At 42.0% G+C, this 15,374-nt stretch overlaps 1 protein-coding gene across 25 annotated transcripts in view; it reads left to right on the top strand.

Annotated features, from left to right (window-relative positions):
• The window catches only part of MAGI1 (membrane associated guanylate kinase, WW and PDZ domain containing 1), a 612,719-nt gene that overhangs the window by 384,013 nt on the left and 213,332 nt on the right, over positions 1-15,374 (top strand). Inside the window, exon 1 of one of the 25 annotated variants that reach the window (XM_082344629.1) lies at positions 804-1,013. The exons of 23 other annotated variants lie outside the window; for them this stretch is intronic. The gene's annotated coding sequence lies outside the window, so the exon portion shown is untranslated. Of the gene's footprint in view, positions 1-803; positions 1,014-1,433; positions 1,453-15,374 lie in introns of those variants that run through there. One more of the 25 variants, XM_082344632.1, reaches the window with a different exon arrangement.

Genomic DNA, 15,374 nt, shown 5'->3' on the forward strand with positions numbered 1-15,374 from the left:
GGCTTTCAATAAAGTTTTCTTGCTAGGGAGGGTGGGAGCTATAGGGGAGGGATGCCTCATCAGAAACAGAGTGAAGATGATACCACTAGGCTCTTACACATTGTTTTAAAGAGTGGATTTGAATGGCACAGAGATAAGCCTTAAAGAAACAGCTTGATTCTGAACCAGTTTCCACCTTGAATTCTTGACGTGGCTCTTCCTTGAAAGTAGATTTCACAAATTAATATGCTATTCTCCATCCACCTTTAACTCCAGGGAAAAATTATTTCAGACATCAGAGTTATTATCTTTGAAATTCCCTCCAGAGTTGACGAAGAGGCAGAAGGGCAGCAGTGGGTCCTACCTGAAGGCGCTTGGAAGCCTGCTGCCCCTTCCTCTTGGGAAGTCAGGGTTGCATGCCTAACCAAGAGAATCATCCGCTCCCCCCGCCCCCCCCCCACCCCGGCTTCCCCGACCCGTCCACCCAGCCTCCTGCGTCTTGCAAATGGAGCAGCCTCATTTCCCGCCTTTCCTTGGCCAGGGGCTCCCGCAGGACCTCGCGGGCGATGGGGACCTGGCATGCCTGGTGGGAGAGGCAGTGCCCGCCTCGCTGGGCTCCCGCCCGCTCCGCAGGTGCAGCCCTAATCCCCCTGGCCTAGATATCCGGCAGCCTCTAGGAACCCGGGCTCTGTGATGTAATGCTCTTTTTTCACACTCCCGGCTTAAATACAGATGGAAATTGTTGTCATGTGTTAGAAATGTCGCCAGTAATATAAAAGGCTCAAGCTTGGGCATCTCCTCTCCCTTCTCGCACCATCACCTGCTCCTGCCGCCAGCGCCTTCTTCCCTCGCAAAACCTCTCCGTGGTCAGGAGGCCGAGGTGCCCCCAGCTCGCCTAGAAAGGGGTTCGGATCCCCCCCCCACCCCCCTGCCTCTCTTACAGCCGCTGCAGAGCCGAGGACAGGCGTGGTGGGAGGCTCTTTCAGGCTCACAAAGGGAAGGATTAATCTTGGCGATCGGGCTGGGATTTGCAGGCAAGTACAAGTGGTCCAAGATCGCCCCCTCGCCGCCCCCGCAGGCGCCTGCCCACCTCTGGATTCGAGCGATCCGCCCCTGGAGGAAGCCTGGGCACAGGCAGGCGGCGGCAGAGGCGCCCCGCCGCCCGAGGTTTGCGCTTGGGTTGTGGGAACATCCATGGAGGTGAAGATGCCATGTGTGGTGTGTGGACCAGAGAGGAGGGGCGGGGAGAAACCGGGCCAGCTTGGGAGGGCCAGATGGCTGCGGCTGCGTTCTAATTCACCGGGCAGGCCCGTTTGGCCGGGCGGGGGAGGGCGGGGGGAGAAAAAAAATCAGGGGTCAGTGGGTAGGGAGAGGCCGGGCTCTGGAGCAGATGCCTGGCGAACAATGGGGCTTTTGAAGGAGATGCTGGAGGAAGTGTGGCGCGCGCTTTGTATTGCCTCCTCCGCATTGCAGGTTGGAATCGGGCAGCTAAATTTTAATGAAGTGCATTCCAAAGTGTGCTCGTCAGCCTGGGCTTTCGAGCGAGGGGCTCGGCTGAATGGGGACCGGCGGTGGGAGGGGGAGGGGACCGCCGAAATGAGTTCCCGATGGACGGTAAAGGAGGAGATGAAAGCCTGCTCAGTGTGGAGGGCAGGGGAAGGGATGGGGGGAAAAATCAATACGTCCCCGCGCATATTAATAGGCTCCAGCAGGTGTTGGAAAATGTATGTTGCTGTATTGTTCCGGCGCCCAGGCTGGGGAAGGCGGGGGAGAGGCTGAGCTACTTCTCCAGGGCGCGGTGGGCAAATGCCTTTGCACTTTGAAGGGCTTTACAGGCTCCCGGGGAAATGAAAGGGGGAATGAGCTGCCATACCCTCCTCCCGTTTTCCCCATTTTTAAAAGAAAGAGAGTACGTGCAGAAGGCTTTTTAAGTTTCCTGGAAATTAACGTGTGTGTATCCGAGCACTGTCTCATCTAGATAAGGTATGCATGTCTGTGGGCAGCCAGAAAATAGAAAGCAGGATCTAGAGTCTCTGGCTTGCTGAGTGCTTGGGAGCCGAAAGGCTCTTCTCTCATTTCTGGTTCTTGTAAGTGAATGGGCCAAGCCAGGAAGGCTGGGCGAGGGGGAGGCGGGTGTTTAAAGAGGCATCAAGGCTGGCCCTTCCCCTTCCCCAGTCCTCAGTCTGTCTGACCTGAGTACCAGGCAGCAGTGGAGTGTGCAAGGAAGCTGTCATGTCCATGGTGTTGGAACACAGACTTTGCCTCAAACACAAAGAGAATGGATTTGTGTCTGAGCCAAATTATATGAGGCTATGTGAGCATACTTATAAGGATTAGGAGGTATGTAGTGTCCTTTTTTCTTTCCTAGAGTTTTTACCACGCTCTCACTTTGTCAATTGAGAATCATTTAGGAGAGTACTCATGAGCATGTGCTGACCAAAAAAGCCTTGCTGGTTTTTGTTGTTGCCTGTTTGTTTGTTTGTTTGTTTGTTTTACACTCCTCTTGAATTCAGTGCTTTCAAAAGGTTCAGGCATGTTTGTTGGGGGCTCCAATAAAACTGGAAGCTTTTGCATGAGGTCATTATGACTTCTTAATATTAAAAATATTTGACTGTGAGTGTGTATACAATGCACATGAACCCATGTATATGCACTTAGCAACCCAAGAATAACATATTGTCTTTCTGGTTCTGGGAAAATAAATGCATTTCTTAGCTGAGAAAAACTTGTCTTTTATCACCTGTAAGGCTATTTATTACCTTCTAAAAATTGGTGTTTTTTGATAACTTTGGAAGCTCTCAAGTATTGGTTGGATATGCTCTTAGGTTTTTTTGTGATTTAACTTGCACTGGAACTTGTCAACAAGATGCAGCTCATCACTTGCCAAGGAATTTTAGTGATGTTGAAAGCTTTAGCAGATGAATGGTATCAACAGAGACTTGATTCCTCCATTTCTCAACTGAGCAAACAGAAGCAGGCTGCTCTACCCTCCCAATATCTTTCCTCTTCTATTTTGGGAAAAGGGGATGGGCCAGAGGGGAGAGTTCCCTGCTGATGATACTGGTCTCTAACCCTGAACCCCGCTACCCAGACCCCACCAAATTAAATACTGAAGGTTACTCATTTGCATCCCTCTGTAGTTTCTTTCTTAGGCTGTATTTCTGTGGCAGCAGTAAAAAAAAAATGTTTGGGTTTTGGTATTTGGATTTGTTGTGCTTATAATAAAGAGATGTGGGATCAGTTTGCTGTTCTTTTCACTTAATTATAGCTCCTGAATGGGTCTGTTATTACCTTTAGACTTGAGTCTTACCTGCTTGCTGGTCTGTGCTGAGCAAAAACATGGGCAGTTGTGTTTATCATGAGACCTCCTCCGGGGAAGACCAGAACCCCACTGCCTTTTAAGTTAACTGAGGTCAGAAGAAGCAGTTTGTGATATGGCCCCATGGTGTGTTTGCTGGAGCTACCAACCATTGAACCCAGGTTCTCTGAAAACTTTCAGGTAATGGTTTCATTAACAGAAAGGACCACCTCAAACCAGTGTATTTTTCCGATACCTAGGACTGTCTTTGTGATCAACAGCTGTAGCTCCTTGACATTCTTAAGCATAAGAAGACAAACTATGCCCATGCATTAAAGGCACCACAGAAGCCATGACAGTAGCTGGTATTACTAAGGCACATGTAGCAGAGGCTTCTGATGAGGCACTCCCTCTCTCCCCCTTATTTTCCATTCTCTCTTAGCATATGGATGTGGGTAGGGGAGAGGAAGAAGAGGAGAGAGAGAATGAGCCTCCCATATTCACGAAGGAGCCAATCATCTTGATTAAGTGATACCAGTGACTGAAAAATTAAATTGTAATTTCTGTTTGCCCCTATGCTGTGTCACATAAAGCAGGTGATGTGATATCTGTAGAGATTGCTGATTTAATAATCCCAGTGAGTATATAGATCCCTGATGCTGGCTTATTAGGGTTGCTGTAGGGAATAGAATTTGGGAGACACCTATAACTAAAGGTAAAAGGATTTCTAAAGGGAAAAGTAAACATAGAGATGATAGTACTAGACAATCATAAGATCCACCCCCCCATCAATACACCCCAAGTATTTTTTTCCTTGTAACTATATTTTCATGGCAAAATCCAGTTAGAAAATGGTGATCACCATTTTCTCAGCGTGTTTGCTTCTTCTTTCTGAAAATGTTTTTATGTTGATACTCAGACCCCAAATATTTGAATGTAAGCACATCCCTTGCAGTCATACTGACACCCTCTGGCACCAGAAAAACTGTCAGAGCATTTTTGAGAAGCCTGGTGGGAAGAAAAACCAGCAATGCCAACCATTAATTCAGTAATTCTGCTGATGGCTGTGTCTGACAGCCAGTCGGCTCTGGGTGACTTTTAGGCTTTTGGAGTATTATAAACACTAAGTGCAAAGATCTTGCTGGCTTACCGGGTCTTGATGCAAGTTTCTGCCCTTGGGAGTCTCTAGCACAACTACATGATCAATTTAGGAGGCCCACAGCCAGGAAAATTATGCCCAAACAGTGCCTCTGAAAGACTGTGATAATGCCGTTTTCACTGATTTGATAAAAATGGCACTAAACCCATTCACTCCCCAGTAGTCTGTTGAGTTGATGACTGAAGGCTGTCTAGATACCTGTGTTTGTTTTTACCTGATAACAGTTCCAGAGCTGCTGTTGCTGATTTTTATTTCTTCTTCTAATGAGGTTGGTATCCCTTAAAGTTTCCATAGGCTGTCAGATTTAAAAACAGAATGGGGAAAATATTACCTAATTTTTACTAAGATGTTTGAGAAGATTGTAAGCATGAGAGTAAAGAGGAGGTCTTAAAAATGAATTACTAGGCTGAAAGTTCTTGAATGAAAAACCTTGGAACGTGTTGACATTTGTGGTTATCTACCCTGCAAGGGCAGCACAAAAGCATAGTGCATGTAACACTGTGTTGTGAGGGTTAGCACTTTTGTCCCTGGGTTTTCACTATTTCTCTTTCTATATCCCGGTTCTAAGCGCAACACTTAGCTCGTAACGTGTGTTCAACAAACAGTGGATGAATGAGTGGATGCACTGAGAACTTAGACCAGTCATTGTTAAGAAGTTTGAGTTATTTCCTGGAGTGGAGCTACTCTTAGCAAAACAGAGCAAAAAGCACAACTCCATGAAAAATCATTTTAAAAATAATAAAAGGAAACACCATTTTCCCTCATTTTTAATGACATACATTGTTTCCCACAAACCAGTTAGTTTTTCCTGTAGTTCTGTTGGAAATTTAAAAAGCATTTAGATTTCTACTCACTGTTTAATTGATCTTAAATGCTGTGCTGTTCTCCTGATTAGAGAATCTCCTTTTCCCACGACCTGTCCCACTATAGTTGACCTGGGTTCTGAATTATCGCACTGGGTATACTTCTTTGCCGCAATAAAGATTAGATCAGTGGGAATCTACAAATTTGACAACAACCATATTAAGTAACTTGCCTATGAGACAGTAAGGGCCATAATTTTCTAATTAATTGTGGAGCAATGCCAAAGAGAGTTGCTTTAAAAACACATAACGACTGTAATAGAGACCTGAAAGGGAAGCAAAAAAGTCTAAAACATTTAACTCCTTATTTTGAGGCTTAATACTCTAGTTTATGGAGGCCTTTGCTATTTCTTTTTTAAACCCTTTCATTCATTACTTCTGTTTTTACCTGGAGGTGGTCTCATATTAGAACTAACTTACTTTATAAATATTTGAGTGCCTACTATGTGCCAGGCACTTTTTAGGTATTAGGGATAGCGCAGTGACCAAAACAGACAAAATCCCCCTGCCCTCCTAGAGCTTGTCTTAGAATCTGTGTTAATTTAGTCCTAATAAGATCAGGGAGTAGGGAATAAGGTTGAAATGATTAGTTAAAATGAAATCTTTCAGCTGTGAGAAGTTTGTGCTTAAAAATTACTGTGGTTGTTAAAACTGAGGTTTGCTTGATTGCTTGCACAATGAAACAATGCAGTATAAAATTACACATGCGCCCTCATTCTCTCCTCAGCCTTACTCCTCAAAAATAACATATTTTTAAAATATATTTTTAAGTATAAAGTTTATATATATACATAAATTTGGTTTCCCTCCCTTTTTACATTAGTATATACACACACAACTTTTTTTTTCTTTCAAAGTAAATGGTATCACACTCTACATCCTGTTCAATCAATAACAACTTCTTTTCCCTACCTGAAATTGACACCTTAATATGATAAAACAAACATTCCTACCTAATTCTTGGTAACAATGACCTGGTAGCCAAAGCCTGGGCTTGAGGGTTGATGTAATCTATTTAACTGTTACTTAGATGGAGAGATTTAACATTGTTTCTATTTTTTCAGTATTACTAACAATGCTGTAATAACTATCTTTGCACACTAGTAGCTTGGTTTTTCTTATTGCCATTACAGATGGCCAACTTTCCACATTAGTACATGTATGCTTAGTTCATTCTTTCTAATAATTGGAACCTACATTTATTAGATGACTCTTTGCTAGGGCTGGTTCATTTTGTTCTCACAAAACCTCTAAGGTATTCATTCAGCAAATATTTATTTAGCAACCTTTATGTGCTAGGAACTGTTCCAGGTGCTTGGGATATTATTGACCAAAAGAGATAAAGATCCCTCGTGGGGTTTATGTTCTAGTCCGGGAGACAGACAATAAACAGTAGATGTACTCAAGTGAGTAAATTATTTTGTATATTAGAAGGTGGTATGGGGGACGGCAGAGTAGAGTAAGGTGGTCAAGACCATGGAGATGGGGCATGTTGCAATTTTAAACAGGGTTGTCAGGGTAGACCTCACTGGGAAAGTAGCATTTAAGTAGAAATTCGAATGAATGAAGGAAGGAGGCTTGTGTGTATCTGGCTGAGGTACAGATGCCCCGTGGCAGAAATACAAAGCCCTGAGCAAAGGCCCTGTGGCAGAAGTGATACCTGCGTTGTGGGAAGAGTGGCTGGAATAGAGAGAATAGCGGCTAGAAGTGTGGAAGGAGAGATCAGAGTGTAAGGGAGAGCAGACAGGTCATGCCAAGCATTTTAGACCATTTTAATTACTTTACTCAGAGTGAAATGATAGTCATTGCAAGGTCTTGATTGGGATAATGACATGCCTCAATTAACATTGGAAAAGTCTCACTTTAGGTCATGTGTTAAGTATATATGGATGGGTGGAAGCAGAGAGCACAGGTAGGACGCTGTTATCGAAATCCTGGTGCAAGATGGTTAGAACAGAGTAGTAGTAGTAATAGAGGTGGTGTAAGAAGTGGTTGGGTATGTTTTGAAAGTGTACCCAAAACAATTGCCTGATGGGTTAAGATGAGGGGTATGAGAAAGAACAACAGGTTTTTTTTTTTTTTTTTTTTTAACTGAACACCTTAAAGGATGGAGCTGCTGTTTGCTGGATGGGGAGAGCTGGGGCTGTGTCATCTCTTGGTTTAAGATCTGGAGTTTCATTTTGGACTTAACTGAGTTTGAGAGATTTATTAGACATGGAAGTGGGCTGTCAGGAACACAGTGAGCTTGGTGTGTGGAATTCATGGAGAACATCACTATACCATGATTTCCATCATCATTCCCAGGTGTGGAATGCTAGAAACAGTGCTTTTGAAAAGGAGCATCCTTGCACATATACCTGGGTGCCCAACTGTGAATCTTAACTTAGGTTAAACTGAAGGTGGCATCACTGAGTTTAAGAGTGTGTGCATTTTAGGATTCGAAAATACTTTCAAATTACTCTACCAAAAGAATTGTATGATTTATGTTCCCATCAATGTGTATAAGAGTATTTATTTCCCTTTATCCATGCCAAAACTTAATATCGTCTTTTAGCGTTTTGCCACTTTGATAGGTCAAAGACTTTTTATAGCCTTTTACTACAAGCTCATGTGTCTTCCGGTCTCAGAAGCTCTATCCAGCTTCTGGAAGACGTAGAAATTTTCCCTGCTCTGTGAAGGTTTGTACAATGGTGATGCAGGTCATACTTGGTAGGACAAACTAATTGCTTGAGGACTTAGCTCTCTGCAAGAGGATGTAACATATTCAGCATTGTTCAAGCAGCTAATTAAACACTGATGGGGAGGCAAATCATGGCGTGAGAGGCTAGTATTTCTGGGAAGCATCAAGTCATTGATTGTTGAATGTGCAGTCATAAGAATTGTGAGGGACCAGCGAGGGGAGAGACACAGAGGCCCTTGTATGTCCTGCCAAGGAGCCTGGAACTTATCCTGAGGGCAGTGGCAGTCTTAGAAGAGTTTAGGGTGGGGCATAACACGGTCTTATTTGTATCTTTTGAAAGCCACTCTGGCAGACATCTAAGACAGGGTTCGTCAAACTATGATCCTCAGGCCACACTGCCTGTTTTTGCTAAAGACGTTTTACTGGAACACAGTCCAATGTTGATGTATTGTTTATGGCTCCTTTTGTGCTACAGTGGTACTGATAGTAGTTGAATCAGAGACTGTATGGCCTCCACAGCCTGAACTATTTACTGTCTGGCCCTTTCCAGAAAAAGTTTGTCAACCCTTGATTTAGGGGATGAAATTAATGCAGCGGGGGCCAACAGGGAAGCTATGGCCAAAGTGAAAAGTTAAGGCAAGGGAGGAGGGGAGGCCCAAGAGGTATTCAGGAGAGAGAACTTAGTGAGTGATGGAACAGGAGATATAGAAAAAGGGAGGAGTCCAAGATGGCATGCAGGGTCCTGGGAAGAGTGACCAGGCAGGCCGGAAGGTCAGAAGGGAGCTCTCAGTGGAAATGTCCAGCAGAGTGCAGGATAAATGAGCCTGAGTATGGTATAAGTGGGTGTTCAAAATGGCAAGTTTGGACCTGTTTTCCAAGTATCTTGTTAATACATAAAAGTCCAGAAGCATCTTATCCTGCTGCCCCATCTAATATCCTGTTCTGGAGATGCGTCCCTTCTCTGCCATTTTTAATCTTTCTTGACCATTCAAGGCTTGGCTTCATGTCTGTGCCCTTCAGGAAGCCTTCTCTGCAGACTACAAGCTGTCCACACTGACCTATCCCTGCTTTGAACCCTTATATAATATAGTGGAAATCCTTTACTGCCTACATGGTTCTTCTCTCAAGTAATCATTTCTCATTTCCCTATCTAGATCATAAATTCAAGGATAGTTTCCATGTCTCATGCATTTTTGTGTGCCTACCAGGTCTACCATGAAGTCCCAAATTAGGTGTATAAATGTTTATTTCTTATTTACAGAATAGTCAAATGATGGGACAAAGCAAACTTATTCTACCTCAAATATCATTCATTCAGTCATTCAACAAAAATTTATTGAGTACATTGTATATGCCAGGCACTCTGCTAGATATCAGGTGTATAATGATTACCCTCATGGAACTTATATTTTTAATGGAAGATAGAAAAGATGTTACCCTCTATGCTCTTCTAATTCATAAAACTATAGAGCATAATATTGCAAGAGAACTCTGAGATTGTATTCTTGCTCAGCCCTCTTATTTTATGTATTTTTTTAAACATCTTTATTGGAGTATAATTGCTTTACAATGGTGTGTTAGTTTCTGCTTTATAACAAAGTGAATCAGTTATACATATACATATGTTCCCATATCTCTTCCCTCTTGCATCTCCCTCCCTCCCACCCTCCCTATCCCACCCCTCTAGGTGGTCACATAACACAGAGCTGATCTCCTTGTGCTATGCGGTTGCTTCCCACTAGCTATCTGTTTTACGTTTGGTAGTGTATATATGTCCATGCCACTCTCTCACTTTGTCACACCTTACCCTTCCCCCTCCCCATATCCTCAAGTCCATTCTCTAGTAAGTCTCTTATTCCCGTCTTGCCACTAGGTTCTTTATGACCTTTTTTTTTTTCCTTAGATTCCATATATATATGTTAGCATTCTGTATTTGTTTTTCTCTTTCTGACTTACTTCACTCTGTATGACAGACTCTAACTCCATCCACCTCACTACAAATAACTCAATTTCGTTTCTTTTTATGGCTGAGTAATATTCTGTTTTATATATGTGCCACATCATCTTTATCCATTCATCCGATGATGGACACCTAGGTTGCTTCCATGTCCTGGCTATTGTAAATAGAGCTGCAATGAACATTTTGGTACATGACTCTTTTTGAATTATGGTTTTCTCAGGGTATATGCCCAGTAGTGGGATTGCTGGGTCGTATGGTAGTTCTATTTTTAGTTTTTTAAGGAACCTCCGTACTGTTCTCCATAGTGGCTGTATCAATTTACATTCCCACCAACAGTGCAAGAGGGTTCCCTTTTCTCCACACCCTCTCCAGCATTTATTGTTTGTAGATTTTTTGAGGATGGCCATTCTGACCAGTGTGAGGTGATACCTCATTGTAGTTTTGATTTGCATTTCTCTAATGATTAATGATGTTGAGCATTCTTTCATGTGTCTGTTGGCAATCTGTATATCTTCTTTGGAGAAATGTCTATTTAGGTCTTCTGCCCATTTTTGGATTGGGTTGTTTGTTTTTTTGTTATTGAGCTGCATGAGTTGCTTGTAAATCTTGGAGATTAATCCTTTGTCAGTTGCTTCATTTGAAAATATTTTCTCCCATTCTGAGGGTTGTCTTTTGGTCTTGTTTATGGTTTCCTTTGCTGTGCAGAAGCTTTTAAGTTTCATTAGGTCCCATTTGTTTATTTTTGTTTTTATTTCCATTACTCTAGGAGGTGGATCAAAAAGGATCTTGCTGTGATTTATGTCATAGAGTGTTCTGCCTGTGTTTTCCTCTAAGAGTTTGATAGTGTCTGCCCTTACATTTAGGTCTTTAATCCATTTTGAGTTTATTTTTGTGTATGGTGTTAGGGAGTGTTCTAATTTCATACTTTTACATGCACCTGTCCAGTTTTCCCAGCACCACTTATTGAAGAGGCTGTCTTTTCTCCATTGTATATGCTTGCCTCCTTTATCAAAGATAAGGTGACCATATGTGTGTGGGTTTATCTCTGGGCTTTCTATCCTGTTCCATTGATCTATATTTCTGTTTTTGTGCCAGTACCATACTGTCTTGATTACTGTAGCTTTGTAGTATAGTCTGAAGTCAGGGAGCCTGAGAACTTGAACTGCCCATCTCACCAGTAGAATGGTGAGGCTTTCATCTGCGTTGTTCAGATTGAACAATGTGATTTGGTTTCCATTCAAGAGCATAGTATTTCATTGTTTTAATGCACTTTTGTATATAGGGAGTTGCTTGTCTTTATTCTGGTGAGTGTCCATTCTAAAGTGGGTTTTTTTTTTTCCCTGCTATTAATACAACCCTACCAGACTTGTGTTTTACTGCAAAAGCTCTGCCTTAATGGGGTCAAATTTAGGGAGGAATGCTTCACCCTGGTTCCCATTTTATTCTCATATAACATACTGATATCTGTATTCTTGGAAACTGACATGGAAAATGAAGGAACACGGAGTCTCTGGCAGCTTCCTGTTTTCATCTTTACAGGAGTTGAAGGCATCAATTTTCATTTCCTGCTTTGACTTACTTGTAATATAGGTTTTTAGCGAGTCTTTGGTAGGCAGATGAGCCTGAGCTCTGGGCCTGTTCACAAAGGAGCCTCTAAGGAAAGCAAGAGAATAGGCTCTCAAGCCCCAGGGAGGGGACCATATGTGTGCTGGGGAATTGAGATCCGAGAGCATTGCTCTCCCATCAGTGCCAAGGGGAGCTGCTCTGGCTTGCCAGACACTTCATAAAAGTGCTTGCTGATCGAGTGCTTTTGCTTGGTTTCTTTGTGTTATGATATGTCATGCAAAGAAGTGGAGTCGAAGGTGCGGCTAATACTCCAATGACAGTAAAAAAGCATCAAGGTAAAGAGAGATTTTGGGGCCCAAAGATATCTTGTTGGGGAATGGCAAAAGATGTCAAAAGGAACTAACCATGACTTTGATAGCAAAGCACTGACCCAGCAGTAGATGAGGATGGAAACTCCCAGGGCAACTGACCAGGTTATTCTTATAGTGCATCTTCCCTAATGGGAAACCAGCAAGCCTTTGGAAAATTACAGCTTCATGACAGTTTCTCCCCTGTAAAGACATACATTAGCTACAGCAGACTTTGTGACATTACAGACTGAAGAGAAACCTGCCTCCCCCCATCTCAGAAGCTCTCCTGCACCGCGTTTTTGTATTTTCCAGTATCCAGAGCGAAGGTGCTGGAGGGAACTGTTCTGCTTGCCAACTAAAAAGAAGGTGTTAAAGAAAAAATGTCTGTTACTTGCCAGTTGGAAAATATGTATGTTCCAACATTTTGTCTTTAAGGAGACTACTTGTAGTTTGAGATGGCTGTAATCTAGGTGAGTTTTAAGTATTTTAATGCATTTATGTTTAATTTCTCATGTTAAAATTACAATTTTTTGAAGTGAATTTTATTTACCATTTAGAATTTACTTACAATAATGTTTGCTCTTTTTGCTATATAGTTCTCTGAGTTTTGGCAAATGCATACAGTCTTGTAACCACCTTTCCATTCAAGATACAGAATAGTTCTGTGTCCCCCTGCCCCCCCCCCGGGGGGCAAAATTCTTTCCTCTTACCCACCCCCCCTTTTTTTGGGCTGCACTGCACGGCATGCGGGATCTAGTTCCCTGGCCGGGGATTGAACCTGTGCCCCCTGCAGTGGAAGCACAGAGTCTTAACCACTGGACTGCCAGGGAAGTCCCTCCTCTTACCCTTTTGTTGTCAGTCTCTTCCCCTACCCTTAGGCAACCATCTATTTTCTGTTCTTAATAATTTTGCCTTTTCCCTAATGTCGTATAAATGGAGTCATGTAATATGAAGCTTTTAGATTTAGCTTCTTTCACTTAACAAAAGGGATTTCAGGTTTATCCATATTTTTGCTGGTATCACATTTGATCCTTTTTTCTTGCTGCATAGTATTCCATTGTATGGATGTACCACGGTGTGTTCATCCATTCACTAGCTGAAGGACAGTTGAGTTGTTTCCAGTTTGGGGGGATTATAAGTAAAGGCAATAAAGGAGCTTCCAAAGAAAGCAAGAGAACAGGCTCAGAGCCCCAGGGGAAAAAAAATCAAAGGTGTACTGGAGAGGTTTTGTGTAAACATAGGTTTTCATTTTGCTTGGGTTAATACCTAGGAGTGAGATCACTGGGTCATGTGGTAAGTATGTGCAACTTCATAAGAAACTGCCAAAGTCTTTTCCAAAAAGCTGTACCATTTTGCATTCTCCCTTAGCAGTGTTTGAGAGTTCCAGTTGCTCTGCATCTTCACCAGCACTTGGTGTTGTCAAATTTAAAAAAAGGTTTCTCCCCCCTAGACTTTCTAATACACAGTGTAGGGGTATTTCATTGTGATTTTAACTTGAATTTTCCACATGACTAAGATATTGAACATGTTTTCATGTGTGTATTTGCCATCCATATGTCTTTGGTGAAGTGTCTTTTATCCATTTTTTAAAGTAGAGTCTTTTTTAATCACAAATTTTAATGGAATGCACTGTCACTCAATCCTGCTAACATTTGGCTTGCCTGATTTTTTACAAAATACCAAAAGTTTGATACTTTCAAACATTTATAAACATCTTATTTTCTTTTTTAAAATTGAAGTATAGTTGATTTACAATATTGTGTTAGTTTCAGGTGTACAGCAAAGATATATATATATATATATATATAAAAGAATCTGAAAAAAATATATCTATAAAGAATATATATATGTAGTTTTCAGATTCTTTTCCAGTTTAGGTTATTACAAGATACTGAATATAGTTCCCTGTGCTATACAGTATAAACATCTTGTTTTCAAACATTAAGCTTATGACAGGAATTAGTGAAGTCTGGACTTACATCTTGGCTCTGTCATTGACTATCTGGCTGAGCTTAGCAAATCATTTGACCTCTGTAAGACTCAGTTACTTCATCTGTAGAATGGTCTCAATGCCTAATTGCTGATGGGTGTTAGGATTAAGTTAGCTCATTGCATAAACACAACACATAGTAGGCATTCACCAAATAATAATTCTTCTTACAAATATCAGTATCACTGACTCAGGTGAACTTATGTAGGCAGGTCCACGTTATCCATTGTAGCACCAGTGTCTAGTATAATACCAAGTGCATGAAAGGAGTGAATGAAGTGGTTGAATGAATAAATGAGTCAAGGAAAGCATGCCTACTGTTTATACTCAACTCACCAAGGATATCACACATACAGTTTTGTGAGGCACTGTCTTGAATCTAGGGGTATTTGCTGAATTGTAGCTCTGTTACATTTTCCATTTATTTTAGTGCTGTAGTTATTGATATCTTTTTACCCATGCACTTCAAATTTATTTTTAGGGAGGCTGAGGGTATAAGGATTTGGGATGTCACATGATTTTCTTCTTCTTCCCTCTGTTTTTATATGCTTTTTCAAAGGTCAAAGAACCATGACCCATGACTCATTCTTAGGTTTCTGTCCCACTTGAAAGGGATACTTGCAAGTAATTGCAGATAAATCTATGGCTTCCGAGCTTTGTTAAACGCTGCTCATCACTCAGTTCTGCTGGAGGTTGCTGCCAATTATGTCTTGGCTGTTTTTTGGGTAGTGGGTGTGTGTAGGCTGGTCTTTGCCTTCTCCAAGAAAGACGGCCTGTAGATAGAGCCTCTTGAGTTCCTATAACCTGACCCCATTTTGAAGAAATTGCTGACTTTGGCAGGGTGCTTTCAGAGCCTCACCCATTCCAGAAGGGGTCTGAAAAAACACTGTTCCAGCTGGTTGCTGCTGAGTCAGCTGTTAGAACCGGGCCAGAAGATCTCATTCTGTAGGCTGAGCAATATTGGAAACCAACCTTCCACCCTAAAGGGAGCAAGTTAACCTTAAACCAGTTTGCTCTCTTCTGCAGAAGTAGCTTTTGTAGGTTGTGGGAAATGGAAATAAGGGTGGAGAATGTCTGAGTCTGGATGCTCTGTGATGTGTTAATTATTTTATGTTCCATCTAGCTTCGAACTTCACACCACTGTCGCTGTGGAAAGTTCTCCAAATTGAACTGCCTTTCATATTCTGGTAATCCATTTCACCTTTGAGAGTCTAGTAGAAGCAGTAATCTCATCTTTGAGGAGAAAATGACAAAGCTCTTCTTGGTATAGATTTTCAAAGCAACTCTCACACTTGGTAAATTCCCACCTAACATAAATGTGTTTTCAGTTCTTCTTCATTAAAAAGTTGGTTAGAACATTCCTTCAAGTTTTTACAGAGTCATGTTCTTCTTAAGTCTCATCTTGGTCATATCTATTAGACCCCTAAGAGCTGGCCTATAGGGGTGCAATTATAATGAGGAGGTAAATGCACTTGAACTCTATCCTGCTCTAGCCCTTTTCTGTTGCTGTTCGTGTGTTTTGGTGATGT

This window comes from Balaenoptera borealis (genome assembly GCF_965194805.1).
Source record: "Balaenoptera borealis genome assembly, chromosome: 12".
Classification (NCBI taxonomy): domain Eukaryota; kingdom Metazoa; phylum Chordata; class Mammalia; order Artiodactyla; family Balaenopteridae; genus Balaenoptera; species Balaenoptera borealis.